The sequence below is a fragment of the Oncorhynchus mykiss genome, chromosome 13 (assembly GCF_057628025.1).
Source record: "Oncorhynchus mykiss isolate SJ-2025 chromosome 13, ASM5762802v1, whole genome shotgun sequence".
NCBI lineage: Eukaryota > Metazoa > Chordata > Actinopteri > Salmoniformes > Salmonidae > Oncorhynchus > Oncorhynchus mykiss.
The window spans coordinates 42,147,946-42,163,446 of NC_143034.1; the positions used below are offsets into that span (position 1 = coordinate 42,147,946).

At 45.6% G+C, this 15,501-nt stretch overlaps 1 protein-coding gene and 1 long non-coding RNA gene across 2 annotated transcripts in view; both read left to right on the forward strand.

The window, feature by feature from the left end:
• Positions 1-15,501, forward strand: part of LOC149978890 (uncharacterized) — a 699,006-nt gene that overhangs the window by 151,465 nt on the left and 532,040 nt on the right. The window lies entirely within an intron of this gene.
• LOC110486146 (retinoic acid receptor alpha-A) overlaps positions 1-15,501 on the forward strand; it is a 212,602-nt gene that overhangs the window by 31,446 nt on the left and 165,655 nt on the right. The window contains exon 2 of the mRNA XM_036940799.2: positions 11,195-11,292. The gene's annotated coding sequence lies outside the window, so the exon portion shown is untranslated. The remainder of the gene's footprint in view (positions 1-11,194; positions 11,293-15,501) is intronic.

The following is a 15,501-nucleotide window of genomic DNA, read 5'->3' on the forward strand; positions in this document are numbered from 1 at the left end:
ACAGTCAGCAGGCAACACAGCGGGTTTCAGCGCTAACTGGCTGGCCAGTTTTGGGGTCAGGACTTTATGACATTATAGAGGAGGGATTTTCTAAAAGACAACAGCCTGTCCACACACAGTGATCAGAAGGGGCGCCATGTTCCATGGTTGCCTTTTACAATTTCTCATTGTTTTCATTGATGTACAGTTGAAGTCGGAAGTTATGTAAACTTCCGACTTCAACTGTAAGTGTTACGTCCACTTAGGTTGGAGTCATTAACTCGTTTTTCAACCACTCCACAAATGTCTTGTTAACAAACTAAAGCTTTGGCAAGTTGGTTAGGATATCTACTTTGTGCATGACACAAGTCATTTTTCCAACAGTGTTTACAGACAGATTATTTCACTTATAATTCATGAATATCACAGTTCCAGTGGGTCAAAAGTTTACATACACTAAGTTGACTGTGTCTTTAAACAGCTTGGAAAATTCCAGAAAATTATGTCATGGCTTTAGAAGCTTCTGATAGGCTAATTGACATAATTTGAGTCAATTGTAGGTGTAATTGACATCATTTGAGTCAATTGTAGGTGTACCTGTGGATGTATTTCAAGGCCTGCCTTCAAACTCAGTGCCTCTTTGCTTGACATCATGGGAAAATCAAAAGAAATCATCCAGACCTCAGAAAAAAAAGTGTAGACCTCCACAAGTCTGGTTCATCCTTGGGAGCAATTTCCAAACGCCTGAAGGTACCACCACGTTCATCTATACAAACAATAGTATGCAAGTATAAACACCATGGGACCACGCAGCCGTCATACCGCTCAGGAAGGAGACGCGTTCTGTCTCCTAGAGATGAACATACTTTGGTGCGAAAAGTGCAAATCAATCCCAGAACAACGGCAAAGGACCTTGTGAAGATGCTGGAGGAAACGGGTACAGAAGTATCTATATCCACAGTAAAACAAGTCCTATATCGACATAACCTGGAAGAAGCCACTGCTCCAAAACCGCCATTAAAAAATCTGTTTGCAACTGCACATGGAGACAAAGATCGTACTTTTTGGAGAAATGTCCTCTGGTCTAATGAAACAAAAATAGAACTGTTTGGCATAATGACCATCGTTATGTTTGGAGGAAAAAAGGGGGAGGCTTGCAAGCCGAAGAACACCATCCCAACCATGAAGCACGGGGGTGGCAGCATCATGTTGTGGGGGTGCTTTGCTGCAGGAGGGACTGGTGCACTTCACAAAATAGATAATAGATTCCGACTTCAACTGTACATTTGAGGGCTAACTTGGGGATGTTTCACAACCTCGGAGGCATGTGCTGTACTATCCTTCACCCCTTGGCGACCATGTGGAGACTTAACCTGCTGTTAGCTTGAATTAGTTAATTGTTTTCCTAACCAGCTAATCGAATGTTTCCCTTGCCCTGAGGGGGGACATCATTTGGGATTCTGAGGCGTCTCGGTGGGGACTGTGTGGTGAGGGGTGACTTGTCTTCAATTTTTCTTCTCCGTCATCAATCTGCTTAGGGAGATAGCCAAGAGGGGAGTTAGAAGTCAATGAATCGATGGCCAGCGGAACGGAGGTACAGCACACTCATTATCTGACTCAACGAGATAATCATTTACCACATGAAGTAGTGAGGGGGGAGAGAGAAAATATAAATAGAGATATTGGAGAGGGCTTGGAAAAGGGGGACTATGAAAGGAGGAGGAGTTTAAAACAGAGGGATGGGAAGAGGAGTGGGCCTATCGGGGGATGACGGAGGATTCTGACAGATAGCGAGGAAAAAACTGAGCGAAAAGAGTAGAAAGATATATGGCAGGATAGAGGGGGAAGGGGGTGTTAGTTTGCCCATTCAGCAAATCAGTCTAGCGGTATCACACCGCTGAGGTTGAGGGTCTGTGTAGAGAACACCAGTGGGCTGATAACTCTGAACTGTGGTCTCTTTGTGTCTGTGTCTGCGTGTGCAGGTGTTTGCGAAGTTCATACAAATGTGTTGCGTTGTTCAGGTTTTATGGTTGGCAACCAAAGGTAGCCTTGCCAACTTGGCCTCTAGCTTTCAAGACTGGTGACAAATAGTTTATAGTGTGACATTTCTATTCTAAGATGTTCATTTGAGATGTTCAAATGTATTTGTCACCAAGGAAACTCCATTTATACACTATATATACAAAAGTATGTGGACACCCCTTCAAATGAGTGGATTCAGCTATTTCTGCCACACCCGTTGCTGACAGGTGTATAACATTAAGCACACAGCCATGCAACCCCCATAGACAAACATTGGCAGTAGAATAGCCTTACTGAAGAGCTCCGTGACATTCAATGTGAAACTGTCATAGGATGCCACCTTTCCAACAAGTTAGTTCGTCATATTTCTGCCCTGCTAGAGCTGCCAAGGTCAACAGTAAGTGTTGTTATTGTGAAGTGGAAGCGTCTAGGTGCAACAACGGCTCAGCCGCGAAGTAGTAGGTCACACAAGCTCACCAAACGGGACCACCGAGTGCTGTAGCGCGTAGCATGTAAAAAATCACCTGTCCTCGGTTGCAACACGCACTACCGAGTTCCAAACTGCCTCTGGAAGCAACATCAGCACAATAACTGTTCATCTGGAGCTTCATGGAATGGGTTTCCATGGCCGAGCAGCCGCACACAAGCCTAAGATCACCATGCGCAATGTCAAGCGTCGGTTGGAACGATGTAAAGCTCGCCGCCATTGGACTCTGGAGCAGTGAAAACGTGTTCTCTGGAGTGATGAATCACTCTTCACCATCTGGCAGTCCGACGGGCAAATCTGGTTTTGGCAGATGCCAGGAGAACGCTACCTGCCCGACTGCACAGTGCCAAGTCTAAAGTTTGGTGGAGGAGGAATAATGTTTTGGGGCTGTTTTTCATGGTTAGGGCTAGGCTCCTTAGTTTGAGTAAAGGGGAATCTTAACGCTACGGCATACAATGACATTCTAAACGAGAAAATGTTTGACGAGATTAGTGTCGATGAGCTTGACTGGCCTGCACGGAGCCCTGTCCTCAACTCCATCAAACACCTTTGGGACGAATTGGAATGGCGACTGTGAGTCTGGCCTAATCGCGCAATGTCAGTCCCCGACCTCACTAATGCTCTTGTGGCAAGTCCCAGCAGCAATGTTCCACCATTTTAGTGGAAAGCCTTCCATGAAGAGTGGAGGTTGTTATAGCAGCAATGGGGGGACCGACTCCATATTAATGCCCATGATTTTGAAATGAGACGTTCGACGAGCAGGTGTCCACATACTTTTGGCCGTGCAGTGTATCTGTGACAGGATCCGTGTATAAAGAATATCTTCTCCCAAAGGCGGACGACCTTTCCGATGTCCACTGGCCCTTGCGGACTCGAGAAAAGGATGCTCCGTTAACTACATTCGCAGTCAACAGACTGCTTTTTCACTTTGAACAGACTACAATCGAGGGGCCTTGTCTCGTGTCACTCGCCTCTATCCTCCTCTTCCTTTGATGTGTCATCATGCGCTCCACTGTGTGGCTGACTTCAAAGCCTCCATCGTTTCAAAGCAGCCAAAGCGAGAAACACTTAAGACGCCAATCAGACACTTTTAATCAAGCCCAATTTGACCGAATTTCCCCCGACCAAAAATAAGTTCACGACACAGGTCATGTCTTTCATGTCTGTTGTTGAGCGAAATTAGCTGGTATGCTAAATTTAGCCTTTAGCAGCGATAGACAAGTAGTGTTTCTGAAACTTGGAGGTGAGTGTGGCTATAGAAAGGCAGTTTATCGCTCTTGTGATTTCCAAATGATTTTCCAAATTTCCAAATGTCTGTTGAGTGGACTAATTGTTATGCTTTGTAAATATGTAGCTTTTCAAGATATTAGCGAGTCTACGGAAAGGCTAAACTCTCACTAAATGTATTTGGCGCGGTTGCAAACACGTTTATTTGCTTACCCATGCTTACCTGGTCTACGACAAAACATTTGGCATCACTATGTCTGCAGGCTTGACCGTTGTATGTTGTGGTGGAGGCTAACGGGGCTAAATGGCTGGTCTGGCCAACACTGTGTTCCTTTCAAGAGGCTAACTCACTTTCTTGCCAATTGTCTGGCTGAGGAGAAATTAAAAGAAAAGAGGGGTGCTGAAACCAGACCTAGAGGCTATCCCTCCGTTTGTTGTCCCAGGACACTCCACGACATGACCATCTCCGAAATAGAAAGAGGAGTACTCCGATGTCTGCAATGGTATTTGGGTATTTGAGAACTTGCTCTCATCTGGCCTACCCGGTTAAATAAAGGTGAAATATACATAAATAAATAAAAAATGTGACTTTTTAGCCACATAGCTCTTGGGCGACAGGTAGCCTAATGGTTAAGGGTGTTGTGCCGGTAACAGAAAGGTCGCTGGTTTGAATCCCTGAGCCAACTAGGTGAAACTTCTTTTGATGTGCCCTTGAGCAAGGCACTTAACCCTAATTGCTCCTGTAAGTCGCTCTGGATAAGAGCATCTGCTAAATGCTTACAAATGTAAATGTAAGCGTGTGGGCCGGCGGTACTGTATGTTAGCTGTGGTCCGGCGGGCTGGACATTGACCTAGACCAGCGGCATCATTAGTCGTGGACGGGCCGTCGGCGGCTGTCATTGCCCACTTGACAGAGTGACTCGCAGTAATTGCCCTGACCGCCGCGGGCTTGTTTGGGGGATTGGAAAGGCGGATGGATGGAGGGGGGAGGAGTGGTGATGCAATTTTTTTTTTAAGTTTTTTTTGTTGGTGGATTGGACAAGGGAGAAATGGATGGATGAAGGGAGAGGGGGAGCAGGGTTGCTATGGAGGTAGGGCGGTGGTGGGTTGGACAGGGGGGAAATGGATGGATGAAGGGAGAGGGGGAGCAGGGTTGCTATGGAGGTAGGGCGGTGGTGGGTTGGACAGGGGGGAAATGGATGGATGAAGGGAGAGGGGGAGCAGGGTTGCTATGGAGGTAGGGCGGTGGTGGGTTGTCAGTGAACTGACAGAGAAATTACTTCCTCTCTTTTCGCATCTGTATAATGGAGCTGGAGAGGTGGAAGAGAGGGCTAGTATGTAGCTGATGAGACCGACCCTCGAGACCCATTCTCTGTCTGTACATGTCATGTACTCGTTCATTGAGTCACAGCCCCTAGGCCTCCTCATGATGCCATGTATATGCGTATGAAGACTACATGTTGTGTGTATTCTGTGCTTGTCATGTAAGAGGCTTTTCACTTGCCGGCACGTTCAACAACGCAAATGAATGCATTCAAGTACTTCTATAGGATATGATTATGTGTGTGGGGGGTTATGATATGTGTGTCGGTGTTCTTTGTATTTACTACATATTTGTCCTTACTAGAGGTCGACCGAATATGATATTTCAACACCGATACCGCTTATTGGAGGACCAAAAAAGCCGATACCAATTAATCAGCTGATATTTAATTTTAAATTTATTTTAAATTTATTTTTAATTGATTTAATTTATTTTTACATTTATTTTTATTTATTTGTAATAACGACAATTACAACAATACTGAATTAACACTTATTTTAACTTAATATAATACATCAATAAAATCAATTTAGCCTCAAGTAAATAATGAAACATGTTCAATTTGGTTTAAATAATGCAAAAACAAAGTGTTGGAGAAGAAAGTAAAAGTGCAGTATGTGCTATGAAAGTTCCTGGCTCAGAACATGAGAACATATGAAAGCTGGTGGTCCCTTTTAACATGAGTCTTCAATTTTCCAAGGTAAGAAGTTTTAGATGGTAGTTATTATAGGAATTAAATAACTATTTCCCTCTATACCATATGTATTTCATTAACCTTTGACTATTGGATGTTCTTACAGGCACTTTAGTATTGCCAGTGCAACAGTATAGCTTCCGTCCCTCTCCTCGCTCCTCCCTGGGCTTGAACCAGCAACACAACGACAATAGCCACCATTCAAGCAGCGTTACCCATGAAGTGCAAGGGGAACAACTACTAGAATGCTCAGAGCGAGTGACGTTTGAAACGCTATTAGTGTGCGCTGACTAGCTAGCCATTTCACATCGGTTACACCAGCCTCATCTCGGGAGTTGATAGGCTTGAAGTCATAAACAGCGCAATGCTTGACGCACAACGAAGAGCTGCTGGCAGAACTCACAAACGTGCTGTTTGAATAAATGTTTAAATGCCTGCTTCTGCCTACCACCTCTCAGTCAGATACTTAGATACTTGTATGCTTGTATGCTCAGTCAGATTATATGCAACACGCTAGATAATATCTAGTAATGTCATCAACCATGTGTAGTTAACTAGTGATTATGATTTATTGTTTTTTTATAAGATAAGTTTAATGCTAGCTAGCAACTTACCTTGGCTTACTGCATTTGCGTAACAGCCAGTCTCCTTGTGGAGTGCAACGAGAGAGAGGCAGGTCGTTATTGCGTTGGGACTAGTTAACTGTAAGATTGCAAGATTAGTTCCCCCGAGCTGACAAGGTGAAAATCTTTCGTTCTGCCCCTGAACGAGGAAGTTAACCCACCGTTCCTAGGCTGTCATTGAAAATAAGAATGTGTTGTTAACTGACTTGCCTAATTAAATAAAGGTATGAAAAGATATAAAAGCGGCCATTCCGATTAATCGGTCGACCTCTAGTCCTTACTGAGTTAGTGTGTGTGCGTTTTACTTATCTGGCAGAGAGGATTATTTGGGAATGTACACAGTATTTGACTGAATGTGGTCATCTCAATTCATGTTCCTCCTGAGACTAACACTTAGTCTGTAACACTGTGTGTGTGTCCTCTCCTCTCCTGTGCTCCAGTGTTCTCTTGCTATCAGAGGCTCAGAACACCTCGCTGGGCTACAGCTGGAGCAGGTGTGTGCGTGTGCGTGAGACTTCGAGCAGGATACATTTACAAATGACTGGAGGCTTCTAGGAGTATATAGTATGCATCTCATGGAGATCACTACTTAGAAAGAACCCGTTTTTGCATGGACAATACCATTGAGGGCGTCCACCATTTTGAAGTAGTCAACTGTGTGTGACTTCCTATGGGTTAAGGATCACATGATTCCATCCGGGTCACCAGGAGGGATCAGCCAATGAATTATGCTCGCTAGCAAACATTTCGTAACTGCAGGTGGCAGTAAATCGCCAACCGTGGCTTTGTACCTGTTAAAAACAACACACTCCAGGTGGCAGTATGCGCCCTTTCAGTTTGTTTACCAACTCATAGAAGTAGTAGAAGAAGAAAATTGACTTCAATTGACGCCATAATAGGGCAGATACAAAGATGAGTGGTCTATCTAAGTCTATGGTGCACAAACATGATACAACTTAAACACGCTTTACATTCGTATACTGTCATTTCCTGAAAGGGCCAGACACACACACACACACACAATGTTTCGGTGACGTTTGTAACAAAAAAATATACACACACCATCTCAGGTTTATGCACGCAAACACATGTATATTTCCCTTTCTGTCCCACAATCACGTTTGCGCCGTTCCAATTGCACTCTTCCACCTCCAGCCTTACTACCACACATGAGGTGATACTCACTTACACTACTGCACTATGCACACACCCAGGTGACCGAAAGAAGTTGGCGTTGACGTGGTCTGAGACGGTAGCTAAGTCGTCTTTGAGTGTAGTTTAGTTGTCTGAGAGAAGACGGGGGGTTCAATAACTCAGCCTGACTGAGTAGTTTGTTAGCTAGTGTCTGGGGTCCACCCTAAATCTTTCATAGCATTTATTTGATAGAGAAAACAATCCTACGGCATTACTACAGCCCAGGGAGCAGGGGAGAGAACCACACACAGTGTGGACTCAGTTACGGTCAAGGAACAAAAATACACACACCTTTATGATATTCGTACTGTAGGCACAAACAGTAACACACCGGTTATGATGAAAGGACATGGCAGCTAGCAAGTGTACTGGAGAACAGCATCATTTGCATTCGGACACACACACCCACCATCTTCCTGCCCCCTCCCATTCCTCTCACACTCCTCTCAGATGCAATGGACATTTAGTGCGAGATGAGAGGGAAGGAGATTCAAGGAGATTCTCTCCCTACTCCCTTCTTTTCTTTTTTTTTTTTTTACATTTCTCTGCCGCCCTCCTATCTGCCTCATATAGTACACTGAACTAAAGTATAAACACAACATGTAAAGTGTTGGTTTCATGAGCTGAAATAAAATATCCCAGAAGTGTTCCATACACACAAAAAGCTTATTTCTCTCAAATTTTGTGCACATATTTATTTACATCCCTGTTAGTGAGCATTTCTCCTTTGCCGAGATAATCCATCTACCTGTCAGGTGTGGCATATAAAGAAGCCGATTAAGCAGCACGATCATTACACAGGTGCACCTTGTGCTGGGGACAGTAACAGGCCACTCTAAAGTGTGCAGTTTTGTCACACAACGCTGCAGAAGTCTCAAGTTTTGAGGGAGTGTGCAATTGGCGTGCTGACTGCAGTAATGTCCACCAGAGCTAAAAATGGAATGTTAATTTCTCTACCATAAGCCACCTCCAACCTCATATTAGAGAATTTAGCAGTACGCCCAACCGGCCTCACAACCGCAGACCACGTGTAACTACACCAACCCAAGACCTCCACATCAGGCTTCTTCACCTGCGGAAACGCCTGATGCCAGCCAGCCGGACAGTTGATGAAACTGTGGGTTTGCGCCAGACCTAATAATTTCTGCACCAACTGTCAGAAACTGTCCCAGGGAAGTCCATCAGCGTGCTCGTCGTCCTTACCACGGTCTTGACCTGACTGCAGTTTGGCGTTGTAACCAACTTCAGTGGGCAAATGCTCACCTTCGATGGCCACTGGCATTCTGGAGAAGTGTGCTCTTCACAGATGAATCCCGGGTCTCAACTGTTCTGGGCAGATGGCAGACAGCGTGTATGGTGTCATGTGGGCGAGCAGTTTGCTGATGTCAACATTGTGAACAGAGTGTGTCATGGTGTAATGGTATGGGAAGGCATAAGCTACGGACAATGAACACACATTTTATCGATGGCAATCTGAATGCACAGAGATACAGTGACGAGATCTTGAGGCCGATTGTCGTGCCATTCTCCGCCGCCATCACCTCATGTTTCAGCATGCTGATGCACGGCCCCGTGTCGAAAGGATCTGTACACAATTACTGGAAGCTGAAAATGTCCCAGTTCTTCCATGGCCTGTATACTCACCAGACATGTCACCCAATGAGCATGTTTGGGATGCTCTGGATTAGAGGTCGACCGATTTATGATTTTTCAACGCCGATACCGATTATTGGAGAACCAAAAAAAGCCAATACCGATTAATCTGCCGATTTTTTTTTTATTTCTTTCTTTATTTGTAATAATGACAATTACAACAATACTGAATGAACACTTATTTGAACTTAATATAATATATCAATAAAAATCAATTTAGCCTCCAATAAATAATGAAACATGTTCAATTTGGTTTATATAATGCAAAAACAAAGTGTTGGCAAAAAATTGCACTTTTACTTTGTCATGTAAAAAAGCTAACATTTGAGTTCCTTGCTCAGAACATGAGAACATATGAAAGTTGGTGGTTCCTTTTAACATGAGACTTCAATATTCCAAGGTAAGAGGTTTTAGGTTGTAGTTAATATAGTATTTATAGGACTATTTCTCTCTATACCATTTGTATTTCATATACCTTTGACTATTTGATGTTCTTATAGGCACTATAGTATTGCCAGTGTAACAGTATAGCTTCCGTCTCGTCCCTACTTGGGCTCGAACAAGGAACACATCAACAATAGCGATGTGCTGTTGAGAGCAAGGGGAATAACTACTCAAGTCTCAGAGCGAGTGACGTTTGAAACGCTATTAGCGTTTCAAACGTGACACAGTTTCACCTGGTTAATATTGCCTGCTAACCTGGACTTCTTTTAGCTAAATATGCAGGTTTAAAAATATATACTTCTGTGTATTGATTTTAAGAAAGGCATTGGTGTTTATGGTTAGGTACAGTCGTCCAACGATTGTGCTTTTTTCGCAAATGCGCTTTTGATTATATGCAACGCAGGACACGCTAGATAAACTAGTAATATCATCAACCATAACTAGTGATTATGATTGATTGTTTTTTATAAGATAAGTTTAATGCTAGCTAGCAACTTACCTTGGCTTCCACTGCATTTGCGTAACAGGCAGGCTCCTCGTGGAGTGCAATGAGAGGCAGGTGGTTAGAGCGTTGGACAAGTTTACTGTAAGGTTGCAAGTTTGGATCCCCCGAGCTGACAAGGTGAAAATCTGTCGTTCTGCCTCTGAACAAGGGAGTTAACCCACCGTTCCTAGGCTGTCATTGAAAATAAGAATGTGTTCTTAACTGACTTGCCTAGTTAAATAAAGGTATAAAAATAAATCATTTGGCAAAATCGTCGTCAAAAAATACCGATTTCCGATTGTTATGAAAACTTGAAATCGGCCATTCTGATTAATCGGTCGACCTCTACTCTGGATCGATATGTACGACAGCGTGTTCCAGTTCACGCCAATATCCAGAAACTTCGCACAGCCATTGAGGGGTGAAACAACAGTCCATAGGCCACAATCAACAGCCTGATCAACTCTATGCGAAAGAGACGTGTTGCGCTGCATGAGGCAAATGGTGGTCACCCCTACCTTTTTTTAACGGTGTCTGTGACCAACAGATTCATGTCTGGATTCCCAGTCATGTCAAATTCATAGATTGGGGCATAATGAATTTATTTCAATTGACTGATTTCCATATATGAACTGTTAACTCAGTAAAATCTTTGAAATTGTTGCATTTATATGAGAGAGACTGTGTGAGAGAGAGAGACTGTGTGAGAGAGAGAGAGACTGTGTGAGAGAGAGAGAGACTGTGTGAGAGAGACTGTGTGAGAGAGAGAGAGACTGTGTGAGAGAGACTGTGTGAGAGAGAGAGAGAGAGAGAGAGAGAGACTGTGTGAGAGAGAGAGAGACTGTGTGAGAGAGAGAGACTGTGAGAGAGAGAGAGACTGTGTGAGAGAGTGAGAGACTGTGTGAGAGAGTGAGACTGTGAGAGAGAGAGAGAGAGAGAGAGAGAGAGAGAGAGAAAGAGACAGACTGTGAGAGACAGAGACAGAGAAAGACTGTGAGAGACTGACTCTCGTGGAGAGCTATGCGTACTAAAGCTAATATCTTCTCTCTCTTTCTTATTATAGATGCCTATGTCACTGCCATGGCAGACCACTGCTTTGGGAGGTTAATAGCAGTCTGACACGGCTGTTTCTCCGGGGTTAGGGCTTTGCCACGGTGCAAGGTAAGCCTCTTCCATGGTGCTTGGCTGTCTGCCAACGACATGCTCTAATCTATGCCAAATAATCAGTCCGCTTTCTGAGTCAGGTGTGGCATTGGGAATGGGTGTGTGTGTACACTATGTGAACAGGTGTGTGTTCTCATGCATATCAAACACGTTTTTGTCTTTCTGTTTGTGGAAGGAGTGCATGAGTGAACTCCTATGTAGTGTGTGCGTGTGTGTGCGCAAGCATGTGTACTTGTGTGTGTTTATCCTCAAATAACCTCTCTGGATGTCGTTTCGCCATGCCAAAATATGTTTAGTTGCCTGGGAATGCCAGGGGGGGAGAGCGGAGACGAGGAAGAGGGGGGAAGGCGAGGAAAGCATGAAAAAGACTGTTGGAAAAGGAACTAGAGTGGGAGAAAAAAAGGGAGTCCCTCTATCCCTTGGCTGTGTAGTCCAGCCTGTTCTAGCCGGATTTCCAGCCTGTTCTAATTTCAACTTTGTTCTAATTTCCACTCTCCCAGGAACACACACACACACGATCCCAATCACGATCCCAATCGCGGACTCACACAGACGAATCCAGACTCGAACGGACACGTGGATACAGGAACACACCAAAAATACACTGTCACCCTGCACTCACAGGGACAAATTCATACAGGCCGCGTCAATGCATTTTTCCAAACCCATTCAACCTACAGTGTAGTGTACCCACAGGCAACCAGGCATATTCATTCACATGTATCGGTCTTTCACTGGCCGACCTTGCATCAGCAGGAACAACTCAACTGACTAGAGCTGCAAGGCTTCTACAGCTACGGCCAGCGACCCCCCCCCCCCCCCCCCCTCTATGTTTATCGCTACACACACACACACACACACACACACACACACACACACACTGGCAAACGCTGGTGTTATCATCTAGGCTTCCTCCCCAGCCCCACTGGGACTCGTGCCCAGCTTTTGATGTTGCTCAGCTCAAAAAGAGCTCTCTCACACTGACGACGACACACTGCTGTTAGACTTGAGGCCCTGTTCCCCGCCTTACGAGAGGAGGGGAGTCTGAGGAGCGGAGTGACGAAAGAGATCTACTTTTCAATTCATACTACATCCTTGCCTTACCGTTCGTTGTGGCTGGCAACGCGCCGGTCGTGGTCCGCAGCTCCAATTGAAAAACGCTTCTGAAACGTCTTAGCACTCTTGAACACTGCAACAAAAAAATCACAAGGATGTGCAGACAAAGGGTTTATTTTCTTGTCCGTACACGTTCGGTTAGCTGACAATACACAGCCGACTCTTGCTAGCTAACGTCATGCTTCATGATCAAGTAACGTTAGCAAATCGATAATGACCGTTTACCCCTCCCGTGCGAATAAAAAAAGGAAAAGTTGAGTAAAATGTCTTTCTCTCTTCAATTTACTCTCTCCATTCTCTCTCTTCACTTAGCCCCCCCATCTCTCTTTCTATACCTAAATTACTAACCCTTTCCCTCCACTCTTCTCTCTCTCTCGCTAACCCTAGCCCTTTCCCTCACCTCTTCTCTCTCTCTCTAACCCTAACCCTTTCCCTCCACTCTTCTCTCTCTCTAACCCTAACCCTTTCCCTCCACTCTTCTCTCTCTCTAACCCTAACCCTTTCCCTCCCCTCTTCTCTCTCTCTCTCTCTCTCTCTCTCTAACCCTAACCCTTTCCCTCCACTCTTCTCTCTCTAACCCTAACCCTTTCCCTCCCCTCTTCTCTCTCTCTCTCTAACCCTAACCCTTTCCCTCCACTCTTCTCTCTCTCTAACCCTTTCCCTCCACTCTTCTCTCTCTCTAACCCCAACCCTTTCCCTCCACTCTCCTCTCTCTCTAACCCCAACCCTTTCCCTCCACTCTCCTCTCTCTCTCTCCAACCCCAACCCTTTCCCTCCACTCTTCTCTCTCTCTAACCCCAACCCTTTCCCTCCACTTTTCCCTCTCTCTAACCCCAACCCTTTCCCTCCACTCTTCTCTCTCTCTCTAACCCTAACCCTTTCCCTCCACTTTTCCCTCTCTCTCTAACCCCAACCCTTTCCCTCCACTCTTCTCTCTCTCTCTCTCTCTAACCCTTTCCCTCCACTCTTCTCTCTCTAACCCCAACCCTTTCCCTCCACTCTTCTCTCTCTCTCTAATCCCAACCCTTTCCCTCCACCCTTCTCAATCTCTAACCCTTTCCCTCCACTCTTCTCTCTCTCTAACCCTTTCCCTTCACTCTTCTCTCTCTCTCTAACCCCAACCCTTTCCCTCCACTCTTCTCTCTCTCTAACCCCAACCCTTTCCCTCCACTCTTCTCTCTCTCTAACCCCAACCCTTTCCCTCCACTCTTCTCTCTCTCTAACCCTTTCCCTCCACTCTTCTCTCTCTCTAACCCCAACCCTTTCCCTCCACTCTTCTCTCTCTCTAACCCCAACCCTTTCCCTCCACTCTTCTCTCTCTCTAACCCCAACCCTTTCCCTCCACTCTTCTCTCTCTCTAACCCCAACCCTTTCCCTCCACTCTTCTCTCTCTCTAAATCTTTCCCTCCACTCTTCTCTCTCTCTAACCGTTTCCCTACACTCTTCTCTCTCTCTAACCCTTTCCCTCCACTCTTCTCAATCTCTAACCCTTTCCCTTCACTCTTCTCTCTCTCTAACCCCAACCCTTTCCCTCCACTTTTCTCTCTCTCTAGTCCCAACCCTTTCCCTCCACTCTTCTTTCTCTCTAGTCCCAACCCTTTCCCTCCACTCTTCTCTCTCTATCCCAACCCTTTCCCTCCACTCTTCTCTCTCTCTAACCCTAACCCTTTCCCTCCACTCTTCTCTGTCTCTAACCCTAACCCTTTCCCTCCACTCTTCTCTCTCTAACCCCAACCATTTCCCTCCACTCTTCTCTCTCTCTAGTCCAAACCCTTTCCCTCCACTCTTCTCTCTCTCTCTAACCCTTTCCCTAAAACTCTTCTTTCTCTCTCTGACCATAACCCTTTCCCTCCACTCTTCTCTCTCTCTCTAACCCCTACCCTTTCCCTCCACTCTGTTCTCTCTAACCCCAACCCTTTCCCTCCACTCTTCTCTCTCTCTCTTACCCTTTCCCTCCACTCTTCTCTCTCTCTCTAACCCTTTCCCTCCACTCTGCTCTCTCTCTCTAACCCTTTCCCTCCACTCTGCCCTCTCTCTCTAACCCTATCCCTTTCCCTCCACTCTCTCTCGCTCTAACCCTTTCCCTCCACTCTTCTCTCTCTCTAACCCTTTCCCTCCACTCTTCTCTCTCTCTAACCCCAACCCTTTCCCTCCACTCTTCTCTCTCTCTAACCCCAACCCTTTCCCTCCACTCTTCTCTCTCTCTAACCCCAACCCTTTCCCTCCACTCTTCTCTCTCTCTAACCCTTTCCCTCAACTCTTCTCTCTCTCTAACCCCAACCCTTTCCCCCCACTCTTCTCTCTCTCTAAATCTTTCCCTCCACTCTTTTTTCTCTCTAACCGTTTCCCTACACTCTTCTCTCTCTCTAACCCTTTCCCTCCACTCTTCTCAATCTCTAACCCTTTCCCTTCACTCTTCTCTCTCTCTAACCCCAACCCTTTCCCTCCACTTTTCTCTCTCTCTAGTCCCAACCCTTTCCCTCCACTCTTCTTTCTCTCTAGTCCCAACCCTTTCCCTCCACTCTTCTATCTCTCTATCCCAACCCTTTCCCTCCACTCTTCTCTCTCTCTAACCCTAACCCTTTCCCTCCACTCTTCTCTCTCTCTAACCCTAACCCTTTCCCTCCACTCTTCTCTCTCTAACCCCAACCCTTTCCCTCCACTCTTCTCTCTCTCTAGTCCAAACCCTTTCCCTCCACTCTTCTCTCTCTCTCTAACCCTTTCCCTAAAACTCTTCTTTCTCTCTCTGACCATAACCCTTTCCCTCCACTCTTCTCTCTCTCTCTAACCCCTACCCTTTCCCTCCACTCTGTTCTCTCTAACCCCAACCCTTTCCCTCCACTCTTCTCTCTCTCTCTTACCCTTTCCCTCCACTCTTCTCTCTCTCTCTAACCCTTTCCCTCCACTCTGCTCTCTCTCTCTAACCCTTTCCCTCCACTCTGCCCTCTCTCTCTAACCCTATCCCTTTCCCTCCACTCTCTCTCGTTCTAACCCTTTCCCTCCACTCTCCTCTCTCTCTCTCCAACCCCAACCCTTTCCCTCCACTCTTCTCTCTCTCTAACCCCAACCCTTTCCCTCCACTTTTCCCTC